Here is a 17,973-nt window from a genome sequence, read left to right as displayed (position 1 = left end):
AATGATGAAGGAGCATGAGAACTGTGCTGTACAAAGCCTTGTCAACCTATTGCCATTCCTGACAGTTTTTTGTCCCGGTTGCTGCTAGGATGTGCTTTCTCATGGTCAGACCATTATATAGGTCTGTGCTTGGCGCCGAGTCAGAAAGCTGGTCATCTGTCCTGCCTTTGAGCAAGACAAGTGCAACAGGGCATGCCTGCCTGCGCCAGCTCCTCTTACAAGCCCAGAGCCTCTCTGGGAGCTTGGAGAAAGCCAAAGCATCACCCTGGCATAGGGAGGAGATGTCCATATCATGGAAGCCCTTTGACAGCACCAGCTTGGTCAGACCCAGAGAAAAAATGCCTTGCTGGTAGGGGACAGTGGCATGGCAGTTTGCTCCTGCCATGCTCCAATTACAGTGTGTGGAGCAGCAGAGGGTACTGGTCTTCAGGACTGTCACTCCAGCACTAGCAAATTCCCCTTTCAATAATTCTTTTTTTATTATTATTAAAACAAAAAAGCCTGAATGGTCAAGCAGGAAGAAGTCATTTTTCCAAAGTACTTAGTGATGAATTTGGGAAAATTGGAGGGAGGCCAAGGAGCTACAACAGAGAGTACAAGCTGGGTGACTTTCCTGGGAGTGACCAGAGAAGCTTTCAAAGCCACCAACCCCCCCTTCCCCACCACTGCCACAGGAAAGCAAAAACCTTGGCGGGCAGAGGAGCTGCTGCCACCACCACTGCCTCCTTTTCTTGCTGCCAGATAAAGAGGACAGACTCTCCTTTTTCAGCCCATTCTGCTCACACAATGGGAGAGGGGGATCAGCGCCAAAATTACAAGTGTGAGCCCTTAATGCATCAGGTTGAACAATGGGCTTCGGAGGCGTCTGCCTTGTCGTGAGGAGCAGTACAGCTAGTTCTGACTACCCAGTGCCATGGAAAAAAACCTCATTGTCCTGGTGAAATACTCCCCAGAATGAAAACACCCTCCTCCTCCTTTCTTCAGCTTCCTAATGGGAAGCAAAATAACAAACCAGGCCCACAATTAAACAAACATGCCACTAACTGAGCAGAGCTCAAGTGTAACAGATGTTGTTGCAGTTGGACCAGGCTGGAGGCTGGGAGCAAACTGCGCTGGCTGGCTGCAATTCCTGGGACACTGTTGCTGCCACGGTTTCTTTGCCACACCAGGGCCTTCTCCCTCCACCAATCTTTCTTCCATTTTCTCCAGTGTTCCTTTTCCTTGCTCTTCTCCTCTTGGAACATCCCTTCTGCTCATCCTGCCCAGCCACCCCATTTCGTCCCAGTATCTCATTCATCACTTCATCATTTTCATTTTTTAACACTCAAACCCACAGGTTTTATTTCAGAAAAGCTCAAGAGAAAGGTCAAAGCCACTTCAATGAAATTTTTAGACCATTTTAATATAGGAGAACATAACAATTATTTTTCTCCTTTTATTTTTTCTTGCTTACATCCAGCTCTGTCCCCTCACTGGCACACAGTCTCCACGAGGGTGCTCAGTGCCACCTCCCAGTTCCTGCAGCCCCCCTGAGTTTGATGGTTGTGATGCTGGTAGCTGTGGGGCTGCAGCTGGCCACACGTGAGATTCCCATCTGAAAAGTGCTGTCCCCCCATTGCTGTTCCTGAAAACCGCTGGTGCCTCTGCCACACAAGAAATTTGGTGTTGGAGAGGGAACGGAGATGGCTAAAGAAGGGCAAGCAAAAGGGAAGCTGTGTCCTTTCCACATTCAGCTGGAACACATCTTCTCTGGGGCTTCACAACCCTGGTGCAGTCCATAATGGGGGTCTTTTTACCTCTGAGGTTTAAAGTCCCTAGGTCCCCATATGGCACCAACTGATGCTTCTGACAGCCCATGCATCCCTGAGCTTTACTGGAACCTGTTTCTTCCAACTCCGTGTCAAAGGCACCAAAATAATTGGGCACATCCCAGAGCCAGAGGCTGGTTGGCCTTGCTCACTCCCCTGCAGAGCTGTGTCAGGGTCTTATGCTGCTGGAGGAACAAGAGGGACTCAAGAGTTCAAGCAACCCCCAGGGTTGGGCACAGTCTTCTCAGGCCTTTGAGTGAGTCCCTAGAGCAAAATCTCCCTGTCTCTTCCGGGAGCCATGGTCACCAACACCTCACTGAGGTGTTTTGAAGAGGAATACAGGGCTGTAGCATGGGCCATCTGTGCCCACACAGGTTTTTGACTTGTCTTTTGTTCTACTTGCTCTTGTAAGTACAAAGTCCTGTGCCTTACCCCAGGCTGCCGTAGCGACTTCTGCAACTATTAATAGAATCTTGAAGATGTAAGAAAAGTTACTTCTCTTTCTCCTTCAAGCAGGGGAGCTGGAAGAAGTGGGAAGATCCCCAAAATCTTCCCTGAGCTGTCTCAGAAACAGGGGCTGGACCAGCCCAAAGGCCCCCAGAGCCACAGCTCACTGGCACAGTTTGGGACTGGAGCATCCCCCACGCGCCGTGCCCAACAATGCTGTGGGGTGGAGCAGGTAAGCAGCTCAGAGTGAAGCCTTGCTTGGTTTACCCTGTTTGCTTGTTAGGTGAGATGGGCTGGATACCCCGAGGTACTGGCAGTATTAAGCCCACATCACCTCTCAATGCTTTGCTTTGGTAAGGAGCCAGCCAAATGCACAGTCACTGTGGACCAGGTCTGCTAGTTCACCATGGCAGGGGTCAGAGCAAGAGCAGCACAGCCACGGATAGCTCTGGCCAGAACTGTGCTCCCAGATGCACTCCTGTGCTCCCAGATGGCTAGCACAGCACCGAGCGATACTTCCACTCATATGACAAAGTTGTGAACAAGCAACAGGGAGCCCTTAGCAAAAAGCTCCCCTGCTGTCAAAACCCCCTTCCAGTTCAAAATGAAAACCAAGTCCAGGTGAATGTCCAGGTATTCCAGACCAGGGTAGTGCTGAAGGTAAATCACAGCAAGCCAACCAACCACATACTGGTTTACTAATCGCCTGAGTTTTGGGGTTTTATACTTTTGAACTACTTACACTGAGGCAAAGCACCTCAGATGGAAAATTTGATCACAGTATTGGGTTTTACTTCCTTTTTCACAGTTGATACACACAGTGTGTGCACATATGTGACTGCACATTTGATAAATACAGCAGATTTACGAGGTCGGCTCCATTAGAATAGAACAGTTGATGACATGAGCTAAAATGACTAAGAATTACCATCCAGAAGTGGATGTAAAATTCTTAGACTTCAAGAAACTCAGGGGAAGTCCTGTCCTATAAAACACTGGTGCTTTGTTCAGAAAATGCATCTCTCTTTTCGCTGCCCTTCATTCTTCACCCCACCCCCTTCTTTCTCTCATTTTAAACTCAAATTTACCTCTCTTCAGTTCCCACTTTGTTGCCCACAGCATCTTTTATTTTCACAGCAGCTTGGCAATGCAGATTTTGAGACTAAGACCTAGGGGGACACACGTTATTATAGTGATGTATCTGGGCTGTGGCTGCAGAGCACCCACCACCACCACCACCCTCTCACTAGCTCTGGGGCTTACTGGATCCTGCTCTGAGCCTGATGAGGATGCTGAGCAGCAAAAGGAAAGTCATTTTTGGTTGGGTTAGTTTTATGCCAGCTCAACACATGGAGGCAATTCTTTACCAGGTCAAGTGAGAAAAGGAATGGAAAAGAGAGAGACCATGTAGGACAGCAGTGCTCAGCAGACAGGTTGGCTAGGGATGCTGCAGAGCTGCTGGCTCCAGCCCTTTTTTATTTTTTACTACTGGTATATTCTGTGTCTTGTACGGATGTTTGTCCCGGTTCTTGCTCAAGTCACTGACCTGAACATACTCTTTACCAGCAGCTCTCTACTTAGTCCCATCCCAGTGAAGAACTATGTGGCTTCTATATTTCAAAGCCTTTTTAATTTAGGTCTTCTGTATGCAGGACTATTTTGATAAAGCTGGGGAAGTGATGACACAAACAGTTGACAACACAAATAGTTTTGCTGGCAGGTCAGAAGAGGTGGCAACCTCTGGATGAGAGCCATGAAAAGCAGCTGTGAACAGACACCTCTGCACAGAGCTCAGCTGCAGCTGAAACAGGATGCACAACCTGGGGCTTCAGTCAATGTTTCATCAGGTCAAAGGAAGGGACAGGGTGAATCAGTCCAGAGCAAATGAAAACTATTCTGAATGCCTGCTCATAAAACCAAAGGGAACGTCTTTTTCTGAGATCTGAAAAGATTTGTCTAATTCTCCACCATTCTGTTATTTCTGTTGTCGATCTAGTGCCTGGTTTCATTCCCATCCCAGACAAAAGCAGAAATGCTGGGATACCACAAGTAGTTGTTGGTCTCTGTAACTCTTCAGGCCAGGTAGAAGCAGAAGTAGTGGAAATTTCACATAAATTATCCACACGGTATTTAAAGGTGCGTCTGTACTCTCTTGAGTGTCTCAGCCTCTTCCAAAGCAGATAGTGTAAGGCACCAGCAACAGCAGCATTTCTGACTATGATTCACTCTGATTTGGCTGCAACATCTCAGATGCCTCAGATCCCAGGAGCTCTTGAGAAGTATAACCTCTATGCATCGTTTCAGGTCCAACCAAACATTTATTGGAAAGAGCAGGTAAAGTGAAGGGGAAACACCCTATGTGACACAGAGCAAGGAGTGAAGGCAGGACTGAGCAAGACTAAAAGATGCTGCATGACAGCAATTCCCACCCATTGTAACAGCCCTCAGCAGAGCTGCTACAAACTGGAATAGTTTGTAACAGCCCTGAGGGACCAGGGCCAGAGCAAGGGAGATAGCAGCCAGCTTTGTACCCCCTCACAGGACTGAAGCTCAGCATGATTTGGAAAGAAAAGGATCTTTTTTTTTCACTCTGGGAAACCGGAATCTAAGGATGCCAGCTGATGAGGGCTATTCTGACAGAAAATGCCAAATAGGAGTACCACATAACCCTGTGACTGCTCACACTTAATCCTGTGATCGCTTTCTTTTTTAGATCCCTCTGTCCCCTCTGGATGGGAACCCTCACTTTTGCAGAGCACTGACGATATGATACAATGCTCATGCAGGCCTGGAGGAGCCTTGCTCATCCCAGTGCCACCATCAGGAGAAAAGCATGCCCTTTTGCTGTAGCCACACCAACCTGCAGAAGCCTTTAACCCTCAGGCCACTGGTGACAGGATGCCTGGCATCTGCCTATGCCTGCAAGCATGCAGCAAGAGCTCTCTGATGCAAAGCCCCTTTGGCCTTGTGTTGCTATGTGAGTCAGCTTCCTTGCTCTTCGCATTACAATTGCATGCATCCACATCCAACCATTTGGGAATCTCATTGTAACTTGCATAAAGTCCCCGCCGCTCCATAATTACAGGGACCAAACTAAGACAGTCCTTAGATTGTTTGTGAGTCAGGTGATCAGGATGTGGCCTAAGGTATCAAAACTTCCAGCAATAAAGGGGACATCATCCTAGCTAAATCCCCTCAGGGGCTGGTATGTGGCAAGCACTGGAATGCACCACTTTTCTTCATCTTGCTGGATATAATTACTTTCAGTGTTATTTAAAGCTCTGACTAATCACATGGCAATGGCCAGGTTTATAATGCAACAGTGTGTAGCCTGGAGCAAATTCTGACATAATTATACTTTATAAATTCCCCCATTAGAAATGACACTGCACTGGCATTGTGTACAAAGCAGCCATGGTCCAGTCAACTGGCTCTGTGAAAATCTGTCTGACAATTGTTTACCCTGTTGGTATCTTATTGACACTTCCTACAATGATGAAACTGTTACATGACAGCGAGTGGGAGCCAGAGGCTGCACAAGTCTCTCCTTTCCTCTCACTCATTTCAAGTGCAGTCCTTTTCTTGCCTGGTTTTCTCTGGATGAGGGCTTGCTCAGTTCTTATTGCTCTGAAATAGAAAGAGAAGCGCATGGTTATGGTACAAATCACAAAAGCCCATAGAAATCCTGGTTGGGGTTGCATCATTTGCCACAAGAAGCAATTACTCCCCTAGGCCCCGTCCCTTTGCTGCAGTGTGATTATGGACCATTTTAGGATTCGTTCTGACCTGGCATTGTCTTGCGCCATGGCAGGGTAGCAAGAGCCAAGCTGCTCTCCCGCTGTTTTTGGCACATGCCAACAGAGCAGCAGGGCATTGTGATGGGCTAATTTGTCAGACCCTGGCATGTACCGCTGCAAAATGATTGCATGACATATTTGTTTCCCACCACAGTGTCAGGGCTGTGGCACGTTTGAATGGCCTGATGAGGCTGCCCTCTTGGTTGGGAGGAGGCCTGAACTCTCAGGGCTGTGACCAGTGCTATTTGGGCAAAGGCAGCCAAACTTCTCCAGTTTCGGAACACTGATTCAGTGTAGGACAAGGAAGGATTTTGTCCTTTTTGGTCACTATCTTGTGTAAGGGTAGGAAAAAAGATATTGGGAAATACTCGGTAATCTGGAGAAATTCGATGAATGCAATGAATATTGGTTATGAAAATTAAAACTTGTAGAGTGCTTCAAAGGCAGTTTTATCACCTCCCTGAGGAAGGTTCAGGAAGAACTCACTGAAACCATATCTTAAACAACAGGCTTGCTAGCAACAGAATAGCAACAAATGGTGATATCATTCAGAGGACAGGATAGAGGAGTGATTCCAGTCTCCCTCTAACTGGTAATTCAAAGTATGTGGAATGGGATCTGGGCCCTTTCCAGATCTTCAATTTCAAGCTGTCTCAGGAGACCAAGAAGCCTCCAACACAGGCAAACTTAAGAGAGAAATAGAGGAGGGTTTTTGAGTTAAAGCTGAAAAAGAGGGAGAAGTTAAACACCTGCATCCCCACCTGTAAAGGATTGTTCCTTGCAATATGTTGTCTATACCAGTTAATTTACAAAATCCCAAAAGACTGAGTTTCTTAATTTCCCTGTGGAACAGATTATTCTTTAAAGGTGGTATTGTCACATCCATTTGGAAAACTTTGGGGGCTTTGTGCAGTACAAGTAACATTGGTAGCCTGTGTCCATTTTCACCAGGTAAGAGCTGAACCTATTAATGCACCTAAACCTGGAGCAATAACCCAGGACTTTTGTTTGTTTGTTTTCAGCATCATCAAGAGAGCTGTGACCTGGATGCACCACACAGTCTCCTTCCTAAACAGTAAGTAATGCCCCTAAGACACAGAATTTTCCTGATGGTATTCAGAGGCTGGACGAAGTACTGAGATGTTATTGCATGTATGGGAGCAGTGGTGTGGTGCCCGGCTTATGTTCTCAAATCCCAGTGTCCCCACATTGAGCTGGGTCCCTATGGGAATACAGTGGTTTTCCCCAGTCCTGCTAGTGGTACTGCGGGACCTGAGCAGCCCCCTCCTCTCTGGGGTGCATGTCCCTGCCTTGGCAAGGAGCAGCGTGGAAGAAGTCAGCACTGCTGTTCCCTATGGCAAACCAAGCTGTGGCTAAAGGAGTATTTAGATACCCTGGGCTGCCAATTCAGAACTTTTCTAAAACCAGCAGTAAAATTTGCTTCCAATTCCTTTTTAGGAAAAGAAGGCTGTAGTATAAAGTCCCATTTTCTAGGCATTAAAAGTTTACAACCCACACCATTAAAAGCAGCATTCTGTGTCTAACTTAATGTTTGGTCTTCAGGAACAGCTAGGAGGAAAAGAGAAGGTTCCCTGTTTGTTCTACAAAACAGGAAAGTGGTTGCTTTCTATACTGTAAATATGCATTAGAAAGCTCTTATAGGCTCGTGCTGGGGATTTGATGTTTTTAACTGACTACATTCCTTACATTTTTGTATAACTGCCAAGAAAGCTAAATAAAATGGCTTTTTTAGTGTTTTCTCTAAGAATAGCCCTGCTTCTTTGTAAATATAGCAAAGGAATTGTTGATAATAATTCTTTGGGAGAATAACTGGTGTTATTGATGTTAAAAGTAGAAAGATTGCTGTTTCTCTGTCTCAGAAATACAGCTAACCAAGTGGGCTGGGACTTCAGAAAGCGTGAGCATTCCATAGCCAGTTACTGAGATTAGATTACTGGTTTCATTCCTGTGCCAGAGAAGGTGTAGAATCAGAGAAGACTGGTACTGAAGCTCAAGTGTAAAAAAAAACAAAAAAACCCCACCCACCCACCCCCCAAAAAAAAGAAAAATAAAAAGAAAGATTTGTATTTTCTTTCAGAATGCAAAACTGAACTTTTTCCCTCCTTTTATGCATTTCTCAGTTTGTAGATGGTTCTGCCTTCTGCCAACTTACCCTGAAAAGCTGGGGGTTAATCTACTCAGTCTGAGTCAAATATGCGCAATTAACACTTGGGCACCCCTAAACCTCTGCAGTGTTAGGTGGAACCCCGTCCTCCTGAGATACCAGCAGGCAAAGACTGTCGTTCTTAGCTAGAAGTTGACAAGTTGAGCCAAATTTTAGACTGTTGCAGGCCCCTGGCTGTTTACTGGTTTGATGCCCATCATATGCCAAGACCTTAGATGTGTTTTGTAATGCCATATGATAAACTAGTGGTGAAATCAGGATTGCAGCATGAGAATTTGAACCACCCTGTGCCATGCTTTCGCTGCTAAACATTGCTGCCATCTAGGATTACCAGAAGGTGGAAGGCTCCTAACCCACTCACATGTCACCTTCAGGAAACAAAAAGGCTAACATTATTTTTTTAAGGTTGACTGAAAGCATCTGCCTTCCTTGCAGTTGAGGCAACCTCTCACAAATTCTGTGTCTAACTTAATGTTTGGTCTTCAGGAACCCTGTCATTAACTAGAACTGCACTTCAGTTAAGCATGCAAAGATTTGGTGCTTGTTCAACCGGGCTTCATCAGGGCTGGTAGCCCTCGTTAGGATTATTTTTCAAAACAGAGACTTGATGGGGCCAGGCTGTGGCATACATTGCCCAGATGCTGCCTTCTGTTTGTTCTGTCTCCTCCTAGCCTCCCTAGTTGCTCCATACCACTGCCAGAAAAGGTGGTAAATGGTTGCTCCTGATTCACCTTTGCCAGTGCCACTCAGCAGATTATACACCTCTACTATATTCTCTTTTACTTGTTTACTTGCCAGACTGCAACACTTCAGTCTAGTTATTCCTCGTAGAGATACAGTAGGTAAAAACAGGATAATTTTGGGAAAAGAGGTAATCAGTCAGTCCTGCCATTACTTTTTTTTTCCTGTATCATCAGTTTGGTTACATGGTATCATTGTTAATGAGGCATACACTATGTCAGCTGGCATCTGAGGCCAAGCATCTTGGCATCTTTTGAGCCAAAAGAATGGTTCTGTGCTTCACCATCAAGCCTGTGCTTGTGCCACAGATTTGATGATATTCTCTACCCAAAGCTACAATATCTAGAACGACACCAAAATTCATGGAGCCTGTAAGGGTTTCATCATCTCTACAATTGATTTGTGAATAAGAAGGGTGGAAGGCAGAGTTCCCACCCTGTAAGGACTTTTAAGATTTAAAAAATTAAAACAGCCCCCAGTAGTCCCTATACCTATCAATTAAAAAAAAAAAAAAAAAACAAAAAAAAAACAAACAAACAAACATAAAAAAATAAACAATATCCCCCCAAACCAGTGTGCTTTTATCAAGACTGGAAGATGTTACACAGGCTGACTACAGCATCAATGAGCTTGTTTGTGTTTTAGGAAATTCAGATTCTGATCCCTCACCTATCATTTCCAGCATGCATCTGGGCTGTTGGCTGCTCTGCTTATGGCCCTAGACCTCGTTGTCACTGCTTGTTCCAAATTTGGGTTGAATCTCAAGCAGGTAGGACCAGACCTTGTTCGGATCCAAATAGCAGCCAACTTACAAGGCTCACAGAACTTCAGTCCTCAAAGAGGACAGAATTATGAAAATTGCTTGTCCTATGAGAATGCTGCCTTTCAAAGCCAAATCCACACGCTAAATTTGATTCGTCTATTCCTTTTAGTGCTCTTTGGAATAGTCTGAGCACTGTGATAAGGACTGTGTGGAGTACAATGACAGAAGAATAGGTTAAGTGTTGCAGATGTGCTCAAATTTGGGTTAGAGAGAGAACCCAATGGGACTAGTAGTCTGGGATTGAAACCACTTTGACTTCTGCATAACTGGAGAATTGAGCTGTAATGGGATGCAGAGTGTCTGCATGTTTGTGTGTTCATGAGAGGCACAGCTTCTTTCAAGTTGCCTGGACCACAGGCCCCTAATGATCTTTTACTAACTATAGGATAAAACAACTGTTGCCTCCCTGAATCCATCCATGCGCCGAAGAGGGATGTGAGTGAGGGCTGAGTTCCCAGAGCGGGTGCTGGGAGCACAGTGTGAGAGCGTGCGATGCTGTGCAGAAACACGGCTTAAGGTCAGACTCAGCTCTAAAGCTTCCCCAGAATCCCAAATCCTCTTTTTATATGAGTTTCACTCAAACACAAACAATTAAAGAATTTCATCTTCTCCAACTATGGTGGGAAAGCCTGGATGCTTCTCTGGTCTCTGAACTTTATTAAATAGCTCCAGAGTGTTCCCTAGATGAGGGTCCTACTTGGCTTCAGTCAATCCATATCTTTGTGCTTGATGTGAATAAATTGGTCACTGACGCCAGTTAGCAGTGGGGAAGAGAAATAACACAGCCTGTTGCAAAGAAGTGGGGGGAAAAAAAAAAAAAAAGAACAAAAAAAAGGGCAGCTATGAGCCTCATGTCTGCTGGTATGATTGGAGTCACTTGACAAGGACTCCCATCAATGGCAGCTTTTCAAAGACCTCAGCCTGAGCTATTGCACATCTCCGCTATCTGCCTCCTTTTATGTTTCGCCTCCTAAGGGCAACACACATGCCACCTTTTGAGCTTAAGTAGGTTCTGATGTCTGGGTGGAGCACTGGGAGACGCTTTTTGTAGGTTTAATTTTTTAATTTGCCCCATTAATAGCAACGGTCTGGTGAAACGGGGAGAAACTTTCCCCTGGGCTGGATTGCAGTGGACGCCAGCAGCTCTCTCATCACCAGGGGTTTGTTAAAGCGTGCAGTATGCTAACATCCTGCCAGCTCACCTTTCGCAAGCTGAGTCAAAAGCATTAGTCCCACCAGTGCAAATAAGGTGTCTGCCACATGTCTGCTGGTTTTTCCCTGGTGCACTGAGGCAAAGCAGCCCTTCCTTGTCAGTCATTGACCAAAACTGTTGATTCTGGAACAACGGACTATGCTGGTTGTAAAGGATGCCAAAACCTCTTGAAAGCTGGGAGGCATAGGTGTTTTCTTTTTAAATGAATTAAGCCGTAGAAGGAATTTCCCTGAGAGCTTGTTTGATATCTGGAGTAGAAATGGTTTTCCTTCTCCACCTCTACCTCCTCAACACTCAGAGTCACATCCAGAGAGCCTTTAGACACATTTCACCTCCTCTCTCCAGACTCCCTGCATTAGAGTTCCTCTGCCTTTATATCTAGACAGCTGACAAATGTTCCAGTTAAGTCCAACTTGAATTTTCTTGCTGGGTTAGTGTAATAATGGACTTAATTCAGCCTAAGGAGCATATAGCAATTGTAGAGCACATTTTCTGTTATATCAGACATTTCTGACAGGGTTGAGCTGGAGGAAGTTTGATACAGTTTGGTTAAACTGTCTGTTAAAATCACAACCAGTTTCTGAACCGCTTGTTAAAGCTCAGGTCTGGTACATCCCACCTGATGGAAGTGCTCTCCATTTTCCCAGGAGCCACCCCTGCTCAGTTTAGCAGGCAGTTCCCCCGCTTCCCCTCCCCAACAGCAGGCTGAGAGGGGATTTCTGGCCAGCTCCAGGCCCCAGGGTCACCCAGACACCTCCTGACCCCCCCTGCCTCCCTTGAGCAACATAGCTGTGCAAAAGGAAAGCTCATCCTGAGATCTATGTATGCCCAAAGCAGCACAGACCCCATCATATTGCTAAATGCTGCCACATCTTGTGTGAAAGGTCTTTTCCAACCCAAATGATGCTATGATTCTGTGACTGAAGCAGGACCTTGCAATGCAAAAGGCATTTTGCAGACACATAGGAGAGCAACCCCAAGACAGGAGTGGCTTTTAAAAAACAGGCCTTATTAAAAGGAGCAGTAAACCCAGCTCTCACCATACCAAAAGACACAGATAACACCTGGTGGCACAGCACTGGAGCTGTGAGCCTAATGCCCCTTGGCTCCTGCAGGAAATAGGACCTCTACCAGCATCCGTAAATAAATATCCCCCTGTGTCTTTACACACTTAAATACCTTTGCAAACCTGACTCCTTGCCTGTTTCCCCTGCTCGGCTGCTGGCTTCTTCACTTTTGCACAGCAGCAGGAGCAAGGAGCTCAGCTGTAATTTGGGGTTGTGTTGTGCTAAGTGCTGTACAGGCACACAACAAAAGACCTCTGACCCCTTCCCAGCATCTAGTTCTTGTTGTTTTAAAAACAACCCTCCCTGGTTCTCTTTTTTTTTGCTTCTTTTATTCATTGTTTTCATGCTTCCTCTATATTCCTGGTGCCTCCAAGCTAGAACACCTTTGCTGAGCTCCTGAGTGAACCAGGCCAAGCTGGCCACATAGTAAGGACTTTTTACCTGTGTCCCACTTATCTGCAAGTGGTAAGTGTGGCTGGAGTGAAGCTGCGAGGGTTGAAATGAAGGGTGTTAGGGGTAATGCTGCACAACAAACTTAGTGCTTCAAGGTTCCCACTGAGATTAAGCATTGCTGGGAAAAAAAAAGCAAAAGTTTATACCACGGAGAACTGAGCAGATGCAAACATGTGACACCAAAACTGAAAAGCTGTGCTCCGAGAGAGGCAAATGTACTCCAGCTGCGCCTGGAGTGGGTGGGTTGTGCTTTTCCTGTGCCCAGGCTGTTTATTCGACAGCAACTACCAAGAAGGGATTTCCTACAGTTTTACATCAGGGAGCTTCATTTCTTGCATCTTGACCCTTAACTAGGTAAAAGTTACTGTATTAACAATCAACCAACCTTGGGTTCCAGGTCTGAGTGACAATTTGCACCCATCCCTGAGTTACATAAATCTAAGCCACCATACTTCAAAGAAAAAGTTCTTCAGCTAGTGTTTCTTCTGAAATCCCAACGGGAGAAGTGTGTTCTCTGGGTGCTTTGATACATTTCAGGTTCCTTTTGGGGCTCTGCAATTCATGGCAGATGGTTCTCTGATTATTTTATATTAAGGACCAACTTCCAGTAACATCAGTGGGAGCAGGATTTTAGCTCTAAAGCTATTATTAACTAATGCAGCACAACAATGCCTGGCTTTCGTTCTGTTTTGTTTTCTCCCAGGGTCGGAACGTGTGTGTATCCCATTAACTCTGTCCTCGCTGCTCTCAAGATGTTCCGCACAAATGATTTTATTTTTTTTGTAAGAAAATATATTTTACTAGGCAGTTTTATGAGAGCTGACAAAATGCCTCGTAAATAACCCAGCAGGAAATATGGGGTAAATAAAATTTTTACAACTTTATCATAAACCTGAGAAGTCTTTGGTTCCTTTTCAAATGGAATGAACAAGGTATTTCATTAAAGGAAAAGACATGCTCTCTAAAGCCCAACAATTATAGACACAATGCCTTTTTAACCTGCAATTCAGTCAAACAGGTTTGGTGGCAGTGGAAAATGTTACAGGCCCTGTTTTGACACTTTAGGTCATGCTCCCTACAGATCAATTTGTGCTGTAGGTTCCCTACACAGCAGAGCTGGAGAACTGATGTGTGCCTGACCTGCCCCCAAAGTATCCAGGACCTCTAAGGAAATGCGTATCTGGGGGAACATGCTGAGGTTTTCTGTTGCCTTTGTACACCTCCTAGTACAGGGAGCTGTGGTTGGGCCCCTGAGTGCAAAGGGAGTACAAACAAATATGGTCCTCAGGTCTCCAACACAAGCCTGAAATGTGATGGTTTGGTCAAAGACCAAGAGTCTGAAATAGAAACGCTTGGAACAAGCCTCAGTCCTTGAACTTTGCATGAAGGGGGAATTCAGCTCTCAGCAGGAGGATCTTTGACGTGTGATATTTTGGTACTGTGGCAAGATGGGAGGGGGTGTCACTTTTAAGTCCTTTGCACTTGTAAAAATTCATATTGATATCCATGACTATTTTCTGCTTACAGTGAAAGAGAAATATGGCAAAATACAACCTGTTCCTGGGTGCATAAAAGGTATGGAAACTACCTCCCAAAGGAAGTGATAAAATGCCATTGTACATGTACCTGGTCTGATGAAATACCAGAGGAAATGATCCGGAGGGAAGGTCTTTGCCATTTCTCACGCCTCTGGTTCTCTGATCCACCCTGTTTGTGCCTCTGGGTTGGATAAAAACTGCGAGAGAACAGTACTGGAAAGGCTGAGCCTCACAGAAGAACTGGAGATGTTCAGATCTGCACATTCTCTTCCCTGTGTTGAGAGCAGGAATCTCAGGCTTACCAAAAGAAGACCAGAGCAGACTCCACCAGCCAGGCCTCACCTTGCTGGCACCACAGGTTGTACCGCACAGCTATGGCCCCCACCCCTCCTCCAGGGCATCACTGCATAAAGCCCACCACCCAGGGTGGTATGGGCCCCACCCTCCCTTAGAGGCACTGTTGCATTCCCTTGCCTTCCCTCCCAGTCCCTCCCAGTTAGATAGCCCTTCCCCACCCACCCACCAGATCACCTAGGTCCTCAGGACATCTACCGGATGGTCGGTCGCATCGGGGAAAGCATTTAAAGCCTTTGTAGCTCTAATGCCATGTAAACAAGGAGGTAAGCCCACACCATACCACGACTCCAAAGCTCTTTTGATGTTGATTTCTTTTATGACCACCAGCCACACTTTGGGAATGGGGCACCTACAGGAGAGCCGGTCCCTGCACCAACAGTTTGCAGCCTGACCCTGCGTAATGCTGAGTACTCGGAGCCCTAGCTGACTTCCAGGCCAAGTCAGGGTGTCCCTGGGAGTTTTGCCTGTACAAGGGCTCCAACGTCTGGCATGTTGTCTGGAAAGCGCTGTGTAAATAGGAGAGACAATTATCACAGCCCTTTCCCGAAAGGAAATTCCATATTGGCACCGGACAGCGGGGTAGCATGGCAGAGCGCAGCCCTGACAGAGCAGGCTGGGCTGCGTGCAGGGCCCTGCCCGCCCCCGGCAGCGCCTGGCAGCGTGGAGAGAGAAACGGGCTTTTCGGTGGGACGTGCTGCTTTAGTGAAGGCCCATATGCTACTGAGTTATCTGCTCTGAATCCCCCGTATTATCCCCACGTCTCTGTCACTGCCCCCTGCCTCTACCCTCCCCTCAGGCCCCCACCGATGCAGAGGCTAAATAAAATACCATTTCCTACTGATTTAGCCTTTGTCTTTGGCAATCAAAATGCCCTTCAGGCTCCTGTGGATTCAACCTTCCCGGTCAGGGTAGGACATGGGAAACCCCTTCCCAGGCATTTCACTGTAGATAATGTCGTGGCTGATTCATGAGGTCATTCAAAGCGCTGCCTTCCACTGTGGCTGCTGCTTTCGGTGCTGACGCTTTTTGGCTTGGGCTCTACCTCCTTTTCCCTCCCCACCACATCACCTCTCCTTCTGGCTGGATTTTACAAACCATCTCCTGGGCAGCTGGGAGACACGGGAGGGGTGCTCAGAAGAAGAATAAAGGGCAGGTTAGGTCTACTGCAGCCAGCCTCTGTGCAAGGGAGGAACAGGCTGGGTGAGTTGGGAGAGCCAGCAAACTCTGTCCCTGCTCCAGGAGAGGCAGGAGAAGCCAGGGAAGCAGCAATGCTCTCGCAGTCCTGCTGCTCCTGTTTGGGCCCCTGAATGGCCCAATTCAGGATGGAAGTGGATGGAAGCATAAGGGCTCCTGTTGTGGTACTGCTGGGCAGACGCAGCAAGAGATGGGGGAACATACTTATACCTGCCCATAGATGCATCATCTGTGTGTCATTCCTCGGCTTCAGGTGCAATATAGGACAACAGTGTATATTTTTTTTTATTACAGCTCCTCTAATCTCCTGCTCGGTGTTGTTCTGGAGACTCCCTCTAACATAATGTCCAACAGAGATCACACTGGTAAAAGAACATGGTGTAACAGGAAAGACCTATAAAGGACAGTATATTACCTGTCTTTTATTATGTTATTTTAACCTCTCCTTCCTTGTGCAGTTTTACATACTTGGGTTGAAAGTGCAAAGAGAAAGCAGGGAAGCTGAGAGCACTGACTTCACTCTGTAATGTGTAACATAGGTAAAAAGGGAGGAAGGTTGACTATTTTTTGTTGTTTGCGTGGTCTCCAAGGCAAGTAGGATGAGCATGGAGGGAAAGTCTCCAGTGTTGGCGTCCCATGCATTTTGCTGGCTAGGTTTGACCATTTCTGATGTGGTTAAGTGTGCAAAATGTGTGGCCGGCGGGGAGCATGCTGCTGTCATGGATGTGCAGCAGGCATATACACTGATGTACTCTGGGTGAAAGCCTTTGTGAGTACAGGGCTTCCTGTTGATCAAAACTTTTCTGGTTCAGCCCCATGCAGGGATACATATTGTTAGAAAATCATGCTGGTGAAAACTGTCCATGAGTCAACAGCTGTCATCCCCAAATCAGTATTTATTGGCATGGCTCAGTTACTGATACATAACTGCCAGGTGTGTCCTAGGACTCGGCCCCAAGCACCTTCTCACTCTCTGCTCTCTGTAGGAGACCAGGTAGGGATGCAGTAAAAGGTGAGCACTGAGTAAAGGACAAGGTATGGGTTGTGTGTGCGCAGCCACGTTACCATGGGTAGGGTCAACGCGCCCTGTATCTTTGGTGGGTAGAGCTGTAGGGAATTAGCTCACAGGAGTTTGGGCTATGAGGCCGTTCCCTGGCTTTTCTTGCAGAAATAGAGCCTATTTATCTTCTTATTTATTTATTTTTAGGCAGCAGCTTCCTAAATAACTACCTAAAGCATTTCAAAAAGCCAAGCTGGCAAGACATGAAAATCAGAAGGAGACAGCAGGGAGGGGAAAGCGCCTGAGAGCCGGGAAGAGAGGACAAATGGCCCCTGCCCCAGCAATGGTCCCAGCCCCCCATTCTCACCCTGCTAACATCCCTCTCTTTGGTAAACGGAGACAGGCAGGTTGGCACCTTTTCTCTTCAGACAAAGGAGCTGGCCCTTTGTTTCGCTGTGTGACTCCCTAGCAGATGGGGGCTGGAGGGTGCCTGAGGGGTCTTGTTCAAGGAAAACCTCCAGTATGCAAAACGTGCCCACAGGCAGACAGGAGAGCGATGGGTTTCCTCCTGTGAAAGAGGTGGGTGAAACATTTTCTATCTCCTGCCTGTTCTTTTTTGACTTTGAGAAAACATAAATAGTCTGTAGTTTTCCTAACTGAGCCTCTTGTTTTTATAGGAACTGAGAGGGAAACCTGGGATTTGGAGCCAAGCCTTTTTTCTGGAGAGCAAGAAAGCCAAAATCCTGACGACAGGAATGTGTGCATATCTTAAATATTTACAATTCTTGCAGAAAATTTCTTAGGAGGTGAGAATCTGCCCCACTGATCAGTGAGACGCAAGTTTTACAAAGTCCTTATACTTGCCAATCCCTGCTTTCAGCCCCAAGGGATTTATTGGGTTTTATTTTTGTTGGTTTCAGTGGGGCGAGCAAGGCAGACAGAGAGGAAATAGCCAAGCCAAGGCACAAAGGTTGATGAGAAGCCCAATGTTAGTTGGTCATTTAGTCTATTGCTCACTGGTGATAGATCATCTTCCAAGGCCATTGCACCACATATGTGGCCTAACCTTGTTGTATGTGCTTCCTCTAGCCTCCTACACCACAAATAGCCAGGCTGGGGCAATTAAGTAACTGAAAATATTTGATCTCTTCAGGGAAGGTGTCAGGCATGGCATGGAGAGACTCATGGCACATTTCCATACCTAGCTCTGCTGTGATGGCAGCTGAGATCTGTCCTTGTGAATGGGGAACCTCTGTGTTGAAACCAATCTCAGTCAATGGACCTGTCGTGCTGACTTGTAGGTCTCAGACCAGCTGGTAACAGGAAGATGCCCACACTGTTGCTGGCATG

The 17,973-nt window shown here is 46.4% G+C and overlaps 1 long non-coding RNA gene across 15 annotated transcripts in view; it reads left to right on the top strand.

Moving 5' to 3' along the window:
- The window catches only part of LOC308063020, a 54,761-nt gene that overhangs the window by 24,184 nt on the left and 12,604 nt on the right, over nucleotides 1-17,973 (top strand). For 13 of the 15 annotated variants that reach the window (XR_013927804.1, XR_013927805.1, XR_013927806.1 and 10 more), the window contains one exon: nucleotides 1-17,973. This exon is cut by the window's left edge. This is a non-coding gene — a long non-coding RNA (uncharacterized lncRNA). The other 2 variants (XR_013927812.1, XR_013927813.1) reach the window with 2 other exon arrangements.

This window comes from Falco punctatus (assembly GCF_963210335.1).
Source record: "Falco punctatus genome assembly, chromosome: 4".
Lineage (NCBI taxonomy): Eukaryota > Metazoa > Chordata > Aves > Falconiformes > Falconidae > Falco > Falco punctatus.
This window is presented reverse-complemented; position numbering and strand designations above follow the sequence as displayed.